The 14,699-nt window shown below is 35.9% G+C and overlaps 1 non-coding gene across 1 annotated transcript; it reads left to right on the forward strand.

Annotated features, from left to right (window-relative positions):
• The first annotated feature begins 2,798 nt into the window (after window positions 1-2,798).
• On the forward strand, window positions 2,799-2,871 carry TRNAG-GCC (transfer RNA glycine (anticodon GCC)). The gene has a single exon. It is a non-coding gene; the product is annotated as a tRNA-Gly (tRNA).
• Window positions 2,872-14,699: the final 11,828 nt, after the last annotated feature.

Below are 14,699 nucleotides of genomic sequence, written 5' to 3' on the forward strand. Positions count from 1 at the left end.
GAAACTGGCTGAGAACTAATTCATTCCTGAATGAAACTGGTTTACAGGATAGAGATTATTCCCTTGCTGCCTTTAATCTTAGCAGAAATACAGCCTTCTCTGAGCACCCTATTTAAAAGTACAAACACCTCCCCATCTAGAACTCTCTATCTGCTTTCCTTGACTGATGTTTTGCTCCATAGAATTTATTGCCTTCTAAGGTTCTATATTATTTAGTTAGTTAATTTATTGTTACCTTCTTTTAGAACATAAGCTCCAGGAAGACAGGGATTTTTGTCTGTTTTGTTTCTTGCTGTGTCCCAAGAAGCCAGAACGATGTCTTTCATAGGACAGACACCTACGATGTAGTTACTGAATAAATAAAAATGAGAAATAAAGTTTTGATCTGTTTTCATCTCTGTAGGCCCAGTAGGACTCTGATTTCATTCATCTGTTGCTAAGAGCATAAGGAATAGATGAAGTGAAAGACTGAAAGAATGACTCCTTGTCATAGTAAGAGCAAGAACTATGATGGTAGGAAGGGCCACAATCAGACCCCTTGGAGCATTTCCTGTGTATCCCCCTATACCAACAAGTCACCAAAAAGCAAGCCCCATACCTGAGGGGTCACAGAGATAAAGATCATCATAACAAACCTATCGGATGCAAGGACAGGATTCTTTCCACATCACCATTTAAGTCACCTGTATAGTCAGTGAAGCTGATACATGTTTGCAAAGGCAGCATATTATCAAAAATTTAATTCAAACAAAAACTTAAGAGAAGTATTACAGTGAGCTGATATCCATGGAATTCGCTTATGCATCACCCAGAAGTAGCTGGCCTTATGGGAAATTCTCTAGGCAAGAATACTGGCATGGGTTGCCATTCCCTTCTCCAGAGGATCTTTCTGATCCAGTGATCGAACTCAGGTCTCCTGCATTGCAGGCAGATTCTTTATTGTCTGAGCCACCAGGGAAGCCCAAGACACTGAGCTGGTACCCATGGAATTCACTTATGCATCACTCAGAAGTAGCTGGCCTTATGGAATGGTGGAATAATGACACGTGTTCTTGATAGACTGCTGTGCTTTCTCATGGGATACAGCAAACCAGCAACCAACTTTCCCACAGCCATACAGGTGAAATATAGAACTGGGTAGATGCTTGTTACTCATTTTTGTCACCAAATATCTGGACTCTTTCTCCATATTTCTAGAACCCCTCACTTTGTGAGACATGAAAATGAGAAACACTTCTTTTTTCCACCTAAGTGAGAGCTTAGTGCTGCAGTCCATGAGGTCACATAGAGCTGGACACGACTGAGCGACTGACCTGAACTGAACTAAGTGAGAGCTGTCAGTCAGATGCATCTACCAGTTCAAAGTCCTGGGAATCAGCCACACAAAAGACACAAGGGGTGTGGTGCTCTGGTGACAGATGCCAGCTGGTGGCTGTTTCCTGAACCAACAATGAGCACTAGTTCCAGCAGGACCCTCCTGTGCCCACCCAGTGACAGGGTCTGTGCTCAGCTGTGCTGTGTGCCATTAGCTATTCTGCATGCAGTGCTAGCTTCTGTGGAGCAGTGCTGTTTCCTGGCTGAGTAGCCACCAAGCAGTACTGCGCTGGAGTCAGGTTTCCCTGCTTGTAAAAGGTAATCGCTAAAGTTTCAGGAATTTTGTAAGGAGTCATTAAATGTAATGTTGAATATTAAATTATATAATATAAACTCACAAACAAATTATCTATAAAACAAAGTAATATACTCTCTTACATCTATAGCACATTTCTTCCTGATTTCATGTTCAGTGACATCACACCGGAAGCTCGGACATCAACCATCATGGGAGTATTTACATCATGGAAACTGGCAAACACCATAAATTGAGGCTTGATTTATTATTTTGTTGTCTAGAATTTGATTGTATAAAATTTAACTGATGGAAAAATGTTAATACAAATTACACTTAAAAGTGTGTCATGTTTATAACCATTAGTTGTAAACATCAGAGAAATTTAACAAAACGTATTTTTTCCCAGAGAGCTGTATCTGTAACAGGACAGTATCTTTGCTGCTGCTGCTAAGTCGCTTCAGTCGTGTCCGACTCTGTGCGACCCCATAGACGGCAGCCCACCGGGCTCCTCCGTCCCTGGAATTCTCCAGGCAAGAATACTGGAGTGGGTTGCCATTTCCTTCTCCAATGCATGAAAGTGAAAAGTGAAAGTGAAGTCACTCAGTCGTGCCGGACTCCTAGCGACCCCACAGACTGCAGCTTACTAGGCTCCTCCGTCCATGGGATTTTCCAGGCAAGAGTACTGGAGTGGGTTGCCATTGCCTTCTCCGATCTTTGCAGCACCACGTAACAAAATTCTCTACAATGAGACTACAATGTCAAAGGGAGGGCAGGACTCTGTCTTTCGTTCTGAAGCTAAGCCTCAGCTTGTAACAAGAACATTCCAATGCTTTGAACAGTAGTTCAACTCCTGTTCAAAACTGTTCATCTTTTTATACAAGGAGTCTTAGCCACTCTTTTTAAACAAGCATCTGATTTAGCAGCAATATCTCTTCCACATCTTACAGCATACACCCAGTGTCCCTAAATGCATGTTTATATTTTGACATGGTACTAGTGTGCCTATTTTTGAGGAATTTAGCTACTCTATTAAAAGTCACAAGCATTTATTGAGTACCCGCTACTTGCAAAATAATGGCTGAAAAATAAGGAGAAAGTTTTATGTGGTCCTTGAAGAACTTTACCATGCAACACTAGAGGTGACATATACACAACAGCTGTAATTTAAATGAAATGTTAGGGGACTTTCCTAGTGGTCCAGTGGTTAGGACTCTGTGCTGCCACTGCAGGGGGCCCAGGTTCGATCCCTGGTCAGGGAACTAAGGTCCTACACGTGTAGGGGTGTGGCCAAACATGACAAGTAAAAATAAAATAAAATGTTAAACAACAACAACAATAACAAAAATGTTAGGAAACATAAAACATGTTCAAATTGCTGGGAAACCTGATTTCAACATGGTAACAATTAACCAGTTATGTCATCTATAACAATAAACCAAGCTTCATAATGAGTATCATCCAAATAAAAATCTTAATTGCTCTTTCAATGTGAGAAGGAGTCAGACAGACCTGGGCTTGAGAAGCTCCTCAGCAACTTGCTTTCAATGTGTACCTAACTGGTTAATCATTCAGTCAGGGAAGCAGGACCACTTAGGACTGATATGGACTAAGGGGTTCATTACAGGGAGTAGATATTACACAAATGTGGGGGAAGATGTGATAGCAAACGTCTGTGAAGGAGGGGGATAGTTGGAGGATGAGAGAAAATTGCTAACCTTGGAACATGAATGGAAGCTGATGAAGGGCATTCTTGAAGCCCGACTCCTCGGCTGGTGGCCCCGAAGTCACCTGCCTACAGAGTGGCAAGGCAGGCAGTCAGGAAGGAAAGCTGAATGCCAAGTGGCGGGAGGCAAGCACACCTGACTATGGTAACATAGAGTATTGCCTTCACACCGTGTCTCTTGCTGCACCTAATCTTGCCCAGGATCAAGAGCATCTGAAGGAGGAGACTGGTGGGCATTGAGGGAGCTGCTGAGCCTCAAGATGAAAAGATGAGTCAACAAGGACATTGGCGACAGCCTGCTTTGAGGGTGATGGCTGCCACTTCACTTCAAATCTTATACAGATTTCTCCAGAGCCAACTTTAGACAAGAACCACACAAGTGCAGAACTTCCCAGGTGTCTCAGTGGTAAAGAATCCATTTGCCAATGCAGGAGGTGCGGGTTCGATCTCTAGGTCAGGAAGATCCTCTGGAGAAGGAAATGGCAACCCACTCCAGTATTGCCTGGAGAATTCCATGGACAGAGGAGCCTCGAGGGCTACAGTCCATACAGTCTGGAAAGAGTCGGACATGACTTAGTGACTAAACAACAAATACAAGTACAGAAATTTTGCAGAAAATAATTCCAGTTTAGCTAAAACATTATCAAACCAATATACTATACTGCTGCTACTGCTACTGCTAAGTCACCTCACAGTGTCCGACTCTGTGCGACCCCATAGATGGCAGCCCACCAGGCTCCGCCGTCCCTGGGATTCTCCAGGCAAGAACACTGGAGTGGGTTGCCATTTCCTTCTCCAATGCATGAAAATATACTATACTACCTCAAGTAAAACCCTCTTAGCCTCAGTTCCCTTATTTGTAGAAAGGAAATAATGGTACTTACCTGGGAGTGTTGTTGTGAGGCTTTGTATGGCAAACATATTAAAAAAAAACCAACCCAACTCATTCCTTATTAATTCTCATTTGGGACTTCCATAGTGGTCTAGTGGCTAAGACTCCATGTTCCCAATGCAGGGGGCCCAGGTTCCATTCATGATCTGGGAACTAGATTCCACAGCCCAGGGATCGAACCCAGGTCTCCTGCATTGCAGATTCTTTACCATCTAACCCACTACGGAAGCCCAAGAATACTGCAGTGGGTAGCCTATCCCTCCTCCAGGGGATCTTCCTGACTCAGGAATTGAACTGGGATCTCCTGCATTGCAGGCAGATTCTTTACCAGCTGAGCTACCAGGGAAGCCCACCCACATGGCACAACTGACCACAAATAAGAGTCTGCATGCCACAACTAAAGATCCCGTGTGCCACAACTAAGACCTGGGCACAGCCAAATAAACAAATACATATAAATGTTTTTTTGAAAAAATTCTCATTTAACTGAGCATCTAATATTGTATATGGCAACACTCTCTGATTCTCCATTCCTTCTGAGGAATCCTGACCTCACTAATCCAAAAATCTTTTCTACTGTCCTACTTCTCATACTATTTTTGCTGTCAATTCCCACAGCAACTCACTTCACACTCAGTGTACCCCTAGATGAAGCATTATCTTAACCTCTAAAAGGGCTACCCTTTCCATCAAGTCATGTCTGTCTGCACTCTTGACCTTCTCATCCCTTCAGATAGAATCTTGGGTTCATTTTCTAGTGTCCCTCTCCATCTTTACCTGCTTCCAGACATGACTAAGTTCTGTCAATTCCTTCTTGAAAGTGACTTCCAAGTGCTCCTTTCTTCCTTGTTTTCACTGCCACTACCTCTCCCTGACTCTTATCTGCTAGATGGTCTCCTTAACCCCAGTTTCCTTCTTGGATCCTGTCTGAATCCTACTCAGCTTCCTGATGTCTCATTGTTCTGCGCTGATTAAGAACTTACAGTTGCTTGCTCTTGTCTATTGTACTAAGTACTATGAAAAAGTGAAAGTGTTAGTCACTCAGTCATGTCCAACTCTTTGTGATCCCATGGTCTATATGGCCTGCCAGGCTCCTCTGTCCATGGGATTCACCAGGCAAGAATACTGGAGTGGGTAGACATTCCCTTCTCCAGGGAATCTTTCAAACCCAGGGATTGAACCTGGATCTCCTGCACTGCAGGCAGACTCTTCACCATCTGAGCCACCAAGGAAGTCCATTAAGTACTATAATTAATATCAAATCTTTTGATCTTTGAAGAACAATATTAAGAAAATGAACAGATAAGTGGAAATTTTCTCACACACAAAAAATAGACAACCTGAATAGTATTATATCCCTTTGAAAAATAAATGTATAGCTAAAGACCTTAAAACAAAGGTAACTGGAGGCCCAGATGGCTTCCCTGGTGAATTCTACTAAATATTTATGGAAAAAATAATACTAATTCTATACAAACTTTTCCAGAAAATAAAAGAGGAAGGAAGTCAGCATTACCCTAATACCAAAAGGAGACTAGCTATTAGAAAAAAAGAAAACTAAAGACCAGTATGTCTCATGAACATATACAAAAAATCCTCAACAAATATTAGCAAATCATACTCAGCAATATATAAAAGGGATAAATACATCATGACCAAATAGGTCTTGATGAATTTATACCACAAATGCCAGTTAGTTTCAAAAATGTAAAAATCAATCAGTGTAAACTTAAACATACTCACATCAAGTCCCACACCTTGGTATTTATCTGAGAGAAATAAAGCATATGTCTATACAAAATTAGCCCACAAATCTCTATAGAGGCTTTATTTACAATCTCTGAAAACTAGAAACAATCTAAATGTCCGCCAGTTGGTGACTGAAGAAACAGACTGTGGTATATCCATACAACAGAATACTATTTAACAATAAGAAGGAAAGAACCACTGATACATACATCAACATAGGTGAAGGAAAGAACTATTGATACATACATCAACATAGGTGCATCCAAAAATATACTTAGTAAGAAAAGCCAAACACAAAAACTCCATACTGAAGGATTCTATTTGGAAGACATTCTAGAGAAGACAAAACTATAGTGAGACAAAGTAAATCAATGGTTGCCTGGGATCAGGGGTGAGGCAAGTGTAATGGCTGCAAAGGGGAAGATAGGAAATTGTTGGGATTATGCCAATGCTCTGCTTATTGAGTGTGGTATGATTACATGACTGTGTACATTTGCTAAAACTCATTAAATTGTTCAATACCTTGGAGTCCTGAGTAGCTCAAATGGTAAAGAATCTGCCTGCAATGCATGAGACCTGGATTAAGTCCCTGGTTCAGGATGATCGCCTAGAGAAGGGCATGGCAACCTACTCCAGTATTCTTGCCTGGAGAATCCCCAAGGTCAGAGGAGCCTAACGGGCTACAGTCCATGGGGTCGCAAACAGTCAGAGATGACTGAGAGACTAACACACACACACACCTTGGAGTTGTAGAGTTCAAACCTCCACATTCCAAACTGTGTGTGTCCTCCATTCCATGGTAGGCAAGGGTTCTTTTTTTCTTATTGTTTTAAATGTATTTTATCTTCTCAATGCCTTAGGAAGCATGTGGCTTATGCAAAGATAATCCAAGCAGAGCCAAAGGACCACAAGTCATGGATCACTCTAACTAGAGGATGAGACAGTAACCCCCTGACAGTTGCTGTAACAACAATCAAGGTTTAGATCCTATAAACTTCAATATACTTTAAGAAGACAGTGTAATATATATAACTTTACAGTGATCCTTACAGTTAAGATAAAAATAAATGAGAGGTGTTCCAGAGGAAAACGTGAAGATGTCTTGACTTTGCTCCTGAACATTTTCTAATGAGTTGCTAACAAAGGAAATGAATGGATAAAGAAAAATTAGGGTAAGAACCAGAGGAAAGAGAAGGAAGGCCCCATGAGGCTTTCTTAAGAGGGAGGTGTTTAGAGGCTGGCTGACCATAATGGATGCTGGCCTGGATTCTGAGATTCCTGGGAAGCCAAGAAATGAAGGGTAAGATAATTATTGTCATCAAGGTCTTTGTGGGTATCTTTTGACTGTTGCTATTAAAAGAGCTCTGTCAGATTCACTGTAAAGAAGTGGTAGGCAGACCAGAAGGTTTTTATTTAATTTTCTAAGTAGGGGCTTAACATGCTTGGGGTCCTCAAATGGTTATATCATGTGCACAACAGCTGTAAATCTGCATGGAAAAAATATCTGTGCCAGTGAAAACAAAATTCAGAATTACAGAATTATAATATTTGGTTATAATTGCATGCATGGAACACATGCTAAGGCTGGGCTCTGAATGCTTTGCACATACTTAGGCTCTGAACGCTTTTCAAGAGCCATATGAAAGAGATGCCATTATTCCTTCCATTATACATTTGAGAAAAATGAGACTCTGAGTGTAAGTCCAAGGTCATAGAACTAGAAGGTGGGAGAGGGATCTGAACCCAATTTCCTCTGACTCCATGATCTATACTGCTTTCATTCATTCAATAAATATTCTTTACTATCTGTTATGTACCAGGTACTTGTCTAATAACAGAACTCTTTTTATAAAAGGAGAGCAAAGTAAAAAAATAAAGAAGTAAAAAATGTAAAGGTTTAAATTCCATGAGCTTCAGTATACTTTAAGAAGGCATTGTAACTTATTTATGTAACCTTATAGTGATCCTTGCAATTAAGATAAAAATAAACTTTTAAAGCAGAGTTATGAAAATCTCCCTATTTATCCAGAATATATCTCTGGATAAGCATTCCACAAAAGATTTTTTTTATATTTCTTTTCAATAAATCTTATTATCCTAATCAAGTATATTATTTGAAAAATTGACATTCAACATGAAATCATGGATAAATTCTAATCCTAAATTTGCCATTTAAACTCTCACATTTCCAAAATATTATTCATCTAATTATTCAGACATCCTGAAGGAAAGAAAAAAAGAGAGTAACAATTTTCTTTTCATTCAAAGAATGGTACAACATTATTACACAGAGCAGCATTATCTGCTCTTTGAGTATTGTATTTAGCTGGAATGATCAAGTGATCACTTAAATTTTTTGCATAATGTAAAGCTGTGCAGGACATTGTGTTAACAGTTTAATGTAAAGTTGTGTTTTTTTTTCCCTTTATCATTTTGGGAATTGTAACCAAGTCTTTCTGTTTACACTGTTTTCTAAAACTGTAATAAAATAAAGGGAAGCTAAGAGAAAAAGCTTAAGACAAACACAATTAACTTGTCTTTATACCATTTATGTCAATGGACAGATAATTAAGGCATAAGTAAAGGTTTAAGTCTGTTACTTTAAGACATATGCTCCCTGCTACCTTGGCCATTACTTGACAGGATGTTTGCTTGCAAAATGACTATTTTCCTACAGTCACTCTTGATTTTAATATAACAGACTATCATTATGACTCACCTTGAAGATTAGTCACCATAGAATGTCATAGTCTCTACAAACAGTTGAATATTGATCATAGCAACTTTTAGAAACAGAATAATCAAAATGAAATGTAAATGAATTTAAAAGTATTAGTTTGATAATGCTTTTAGGTTTCTAAAAATACATTAATCATTGGTTAAAATGTCTCGCAACTCTTGGTATTTTAAATTTTTATTAATGTCCACCCTGTTATAAAAGTAATTTAAGGCAAACCTCAAAATTATAACATGCACAGTAAAATATTATTTTCCTTCTATTATAATTGGCATATGTAAAATCAATATTTCCATATACACTGTTAAAGAAAGAGTCCTTTGTAGAGTGAACACTCTATATTCTTTATACAGAAATTTATAAAACAAAATGTGCATCTCCTTATTGATACCATTGGTCTTATAAATAATTCTTTATTTCAATTCACAAATATTTTAATTCAATTACTATTTTAACAAAAACAAGTTTTCTTAACCCTCTGTCCATCACTACTCACCTATATATTGTAGTCGGGCCTCATTAAAAATCTTCTATCACCTTCAGATTTTAAGAAAAACATATGAAAATTCCGAGTTTCCTTAGGCCTCATTTGCCCATGTATTTCCATCGACATTATTATTCTTTAGCAAATTTCTCCTCATTTCTCAGTCTATAATTTATAGAACACTGCAAGTCAAATAAAACTTGCCAATTATCTGATTAATTTTGATTTAGAACACCGTTGCTCCAAATGATCCAGTCTTATTTACTTTAGCACAAAATAAAATGTTGAGTAATTACCCAGATACTAGTAACTCAAATCCAAGTTTCTAATAACATGGACTGAATTGACTGTATTAATACAATTCTCCCTTTTACCCTGTTGCCACTCATTATTTTCTTGATATTTCATGACATTAAAATGACTTTATAAATCTTGCTCCCCATTTATGGAAAGTTTCCATAAAACACAGGTTAGAATGCTTACACAAAGGAATGTAATTTTGAAAATAACACTTGAAAGAGTTAGGACAACTGTGGTTATGTTTTAACCTTAATAATCAAATGTTTAGGGAGAAAAAAATGGAAATTTTCATCTATTTCATAGGCACTTGTTTTCACAACAGTCTATAAAATTACTTTCTGAGCATTTACTATGGTGTAAAAATCAGTTATGTATCAACTCTTTAAAGTATTTTCTTACCAGAGGCAAAGAGGTTGGACGGTGATGAATGAAATAGATGAGAGAGACTAAGAAGTACAACTTCCAGTTATAAAATAAACGAATTATCAGGATGTAATATATATTATAGAGAATACAGTAAATATTGTAATAACTTTTTTGGGGACAGACGGTAATGACTTACCAAGACAATCATTTTATAATGTATAAAAATATCAAATCACTATGCTGTACACCTGAAACTGATATAATAGTGTAAGTCAATTACACTTTAATTAAAAATAAATTAATAAAGCAAAATTTAAGAATATTCTATATATGCAAAAAATGTAAGTGAGAGAATTGAACACAGTCATTCTAAGAATTTTTAAAAGTATTTTTAGACTGAACTTCTTATAAACTTGTTTCAAGTCTACATTTTATTTTGACAAGGGAAATAAAAATATGTATTCTCTTGAAAATACCATTCAAAAAAACCATAATTAAAATGTTAAATTCTTACCCAGTATTATTTAAAATATCATATATCTTTCAAAATATTAAAACCCTTTCGCCCAAGACTTTTTTTACAAAGTAATCTCTCAACATATTATTTTGGTTTAAGTGTTTACTTTAAATGAGTTAAAAGCATATTTTGTTCTTGTGTCTGCAATGTATTTAATTCAGATCACACATTCTTATATTATACACATAACTTCTGAAATAATTCATTTGATAAAAGCTGGTCAGATCTTTCATTTTATAAGCAGTACAGATGATTGTTACCTGAGTATAGTCTACAAAATACTTCTTTTATTTATTTTTTGTTTCCTCTTTCTTAAAATGATACTCCTTTAAACAAAATAAGTATAATTTTTTGTATATTACTTAAATTTCAAATTTTAATATATAAAAAGTATGATCTCAGAGTACAAACTTTAAAAAAATACTAGCTTTACACAATAATATTCCTTTGGGTAGGCCCATTTGTTCCTTTTCTGTTGTTGTTGGAATTCACGGATCAGGTCAAAACTTAAAACTTCAGTTTCTGAGGTCTGAGAAAATACACTGTTAGAATAGAGATTCCAAAACCAGGACCAGAAAGGAAGGGAATCTGTTAGATATTTTCTGTTGTTCTAGAGTAAGTATAAGCCAACTTAAAACTGGTTAGGTTCTGGACATGACAGATCTTTTGTTCCATTTTGAACATGACTGTGAGACTTAGTTGAATTCAGTGGAACTAAGAGAATCTTGCTATAATGTACTGTGTCAGAGGAAAAAAAAGTAAATAAGTTTTCTGTGACATTTCTTCTCTTCAAGGGAAAAAATTTCCTTTCTCCTTCCCTTTTTTCCTTTATTCTTCCCTTCCTTCTTGAAATATTCGATGTCTCTCTCCCTCTCTCTTTAAAATAATTTGAAGGACAGTCTGTATGTATATGGAAGACTTAATCAGACATATTCATCAAACTTGTTTCAACATGCCCATGCTTCACTTTCATTCAACTCTAGCTGACGCGTGGGTCATTCTGGCTGATACCAGATCAATGAAGTGGGAAATAGAAGTGGTGATCTTTATAATTGAAGTTGGGAATAAAACCAACCTGCTGTTGAGGGGGAAACTGTTTATTATCTAAACTATTTGACAGAGCTTATTGGATGATTGGCCAGCTTCTAATTTTCATATTATTTCACTGGTGAAGTAAATATAAATTATGTGACAAGGAGTAAACTTGCTTATTATAACCCCCACAAAAAGATACTTTGTCATCATTTCAACCACTTACTGAATTTAAAAGTAAATAGTTTTTAATCTGTGTAGAGAAATTCTAAGACACATAATTCAACCTGCTCTTTACTCATGAAATACACTGTGAACTATGATTGCCTGCCTTGTTTCTTATTTCTTTACCTTATCAAATTTTGTCTGCATCCCTTGCCAAACAGCATTTAAAATTTTTCATTTCCTTTTAAAAACCCATTCCCCACTTTCTTCCTAGCTGAAGATTTCATGATTTTAGTCAGTGAGACTCAGATATTCCCATGTGACTTTAGTTGCTTGGCTTCAAAATAAGGGATTAAACTTTCTAACAGAAGCCCTGAAGAGTAGATATGACTTTTCCAACATGCAGAAAATCCTTTGAATTTATAGACTGTTAAGATACAAAGATTTAACATCAAGAGTTATCATTTGATTATTATGTACATTCCTTTAATATTATAGAATTATCTCATTCTGACTCAAGAAGCTAACAAAATCAAGGCAGGACACTCAATGATAAGTCCCAAATTTTACTTTAGAAATTCAAGACTATTTTCCTTTTTAAACAATATCTTGACTATAGACTTTCCTATTTGCAAAGTTTAACAAAATCATAATTTCTTAATTTCAAAAGAAATACTCTAATACTAATCTATTTAAGAAACTCAGTTTCTTAGTAGTATGATCATTTAACCTATTACAATTAGATTTGAAATATTTAATTTTGATTACTGTTATATCACATTTTAAAGTTTGATATTTTCCTGAGGCAACTATATGAAAAGTGAAGTTTTAAAAATACCACTAAATGATGAAATTATTAAATAGAAATTGTACTAACTAGTCTAAACGTTTTGAATCACAGTTTTGGGGAGAAAATTCAAAACATTTGTACAAAACCATAAGCATGAATTTTATAAGCATTTTAGAGAATGCTGTAGCACTGATTTTCATTCCTATGGTTCCAATTTCTTTAATGTGACTAGCACTTCACTTGCTTTCACATACTAAGGCACAAACTCCATTGAAATGAATTAGAGTTTTATGCTCCAATCCTCAAATACAGGACAGGGTATATGATGTAAGGGAAGGAAAAGGTTGTATTTGCCTATATTAATTATTGTAGCAATGATCATTTATAAATTCTTAGACACTGGACTAAACACTTAATTTGAAAATTAAAGCTTTCTTGTGCCCTCTGAATGCTCGATGTGGTCTTTTGATATGTGCCACAAGACTAAATTTGAAATCACTGAACTCTGCTGTCATAAATGTGCAAAAACTTGATCATTTACATTCTAAGACCCAATCTACACCTTGCCAAGTTAAGATATTTAGTAAAAGAATGTGTGTAGATTTTATAAATTTGACTGAAATAATTTTGACTTACACTTTCATATACCATTTGCATCTCAATTAATCATTCTTCCCAAATGTCCATTTGTGGCTAAAATAGCTTTAAAATAATAAATTCTGTTTTATTAATATTTATCTCAAGGCTTTAAGATCACTAACCATCAAATAATCCATATGAGGGGGTAGAGACAGAAGATGGTTTCTTGTGTTTGTGTAATATTTAAGCATTTTTAATTTCCTTCTGTCTGAAAAATGAGCAGATATTCCATGGGTAGGGATAAAATAGAACCCCATTAGAACACAGTATGTTTGCCAATAAAAACCTTTGGATGCATGAGCATTTAAGTATATTGGCTTTTTTTTCCTCCCTGTGGATGTTCAAGGAACTCTTTCGTCTAAAGGAATACTTTCCTTCAGTTTTCTCTGCACAAAAGCAAAAGTACTTATACAATCTAAAACTTAAATACTAGAAATTGTTTTCTGCAACTAACAAATGTACCAAGGAGGCCTCTGGGAAAAGCTGACCACACAGATCCTATAAATGCCCCAGCATATTTAAATTATACTCATGGTACAGAGGCCAATATTAAATTGGCTTCTAAAAAAAAAAAAATTAACTAACCAGCACAAAGGATACAATTATTTTAAAACATTCTAAAACATTATTTAAAATGATACTTTCTAAGTCTTTGCATAATTTGTAGAGTCTCAAAAAGAAACCCAACTTTATTAGCATTGTCTATCTTAATATTTGCTGTGTAAAAGGAAAAATACATCATTAACACGATCTTTGAACATCTATTTTTGCAATTTTCAGCTGCATATAATTGTTATTTTAAAAGGCTCTTTCAGGGCAAATTTAATCTATTGTCTTTAAGGCTGAAGAATTTTTTAAGTCTAGTGAAAGCTCCAATGCCATTTTCAGTGATCAAAGAAAAAATTTTAAATAGCTCCCCCCCCTTTCAGAACGTGTTCATATATAGTTTTCCTAATAATATAGAATATACTGATCTTATTGCTGCAATGAAGAGAGCCTACATCTATGTAATCATGCCTTTTAATGATTATACTTCAATGCATCTCAATGGCTTCCTTGTTAAACATACACATGTATGATCTACAAATAAATACTTAATCCTGTGCCTCCTTCAAAGGGAGTTGAAATAAATGTAGCTATAGGAGAAAAATTCGGTTTTTCTAGTATCAGAAAACACGATGGTGAAAGTTTTGGTGTGAGCTGGAAATGGACCCATCACTTAGGCCTAACGCAGAAATACATATAGGCAGAAAGGACAAATGCTTTGTAAAAGAAAGGACTTACATACATACAGGAGAGTAACCTGACAGTTATTACAGAAACAATTCTTGTGTATTTCCTAACATTTATGCTCAGAAATTCACATTTAATTGTATTTACTTTTCTCTTTTAAAATAGCATTTAAAAAAAAATCTATGCTCAGCATTACTGCCTTCTTTTTTGACACCAAATTATGATTACAGTTATCAACTCAAATTATTTTAGAGTATTAACAATCAATGTTATGCAAGGTTATAAAATATATGTGTAACAAACATAATGAGCTTGGGTGTTGTTAATACTGTTTAACTTTTACACAACTCTGCCCTGTAAAATATTCCTTATGCATATCAGATATCTTGACATTTATCAACTGACATTTTACTACTGATGAAAAACAGGGAGTTTAGAAAGAAAAGAGAGATGGGAAGGA

Source organism: Giraffa tippelskirchi, chromosome 13 (genome assembly GCF_054371585.1).
Source record: "Giraffa tippelskirchi isolate mGirTip1 chromosome 13, T2T-mGirTip1v1.2.pri, whole genome shotgun sequence".
Lineage (NCBI taxonomy): Eukaryota > Metazoa > Chordata > Mammalia > Artiodactyla > Giraffidae > Giraffa > Giraffa tippelskirchi.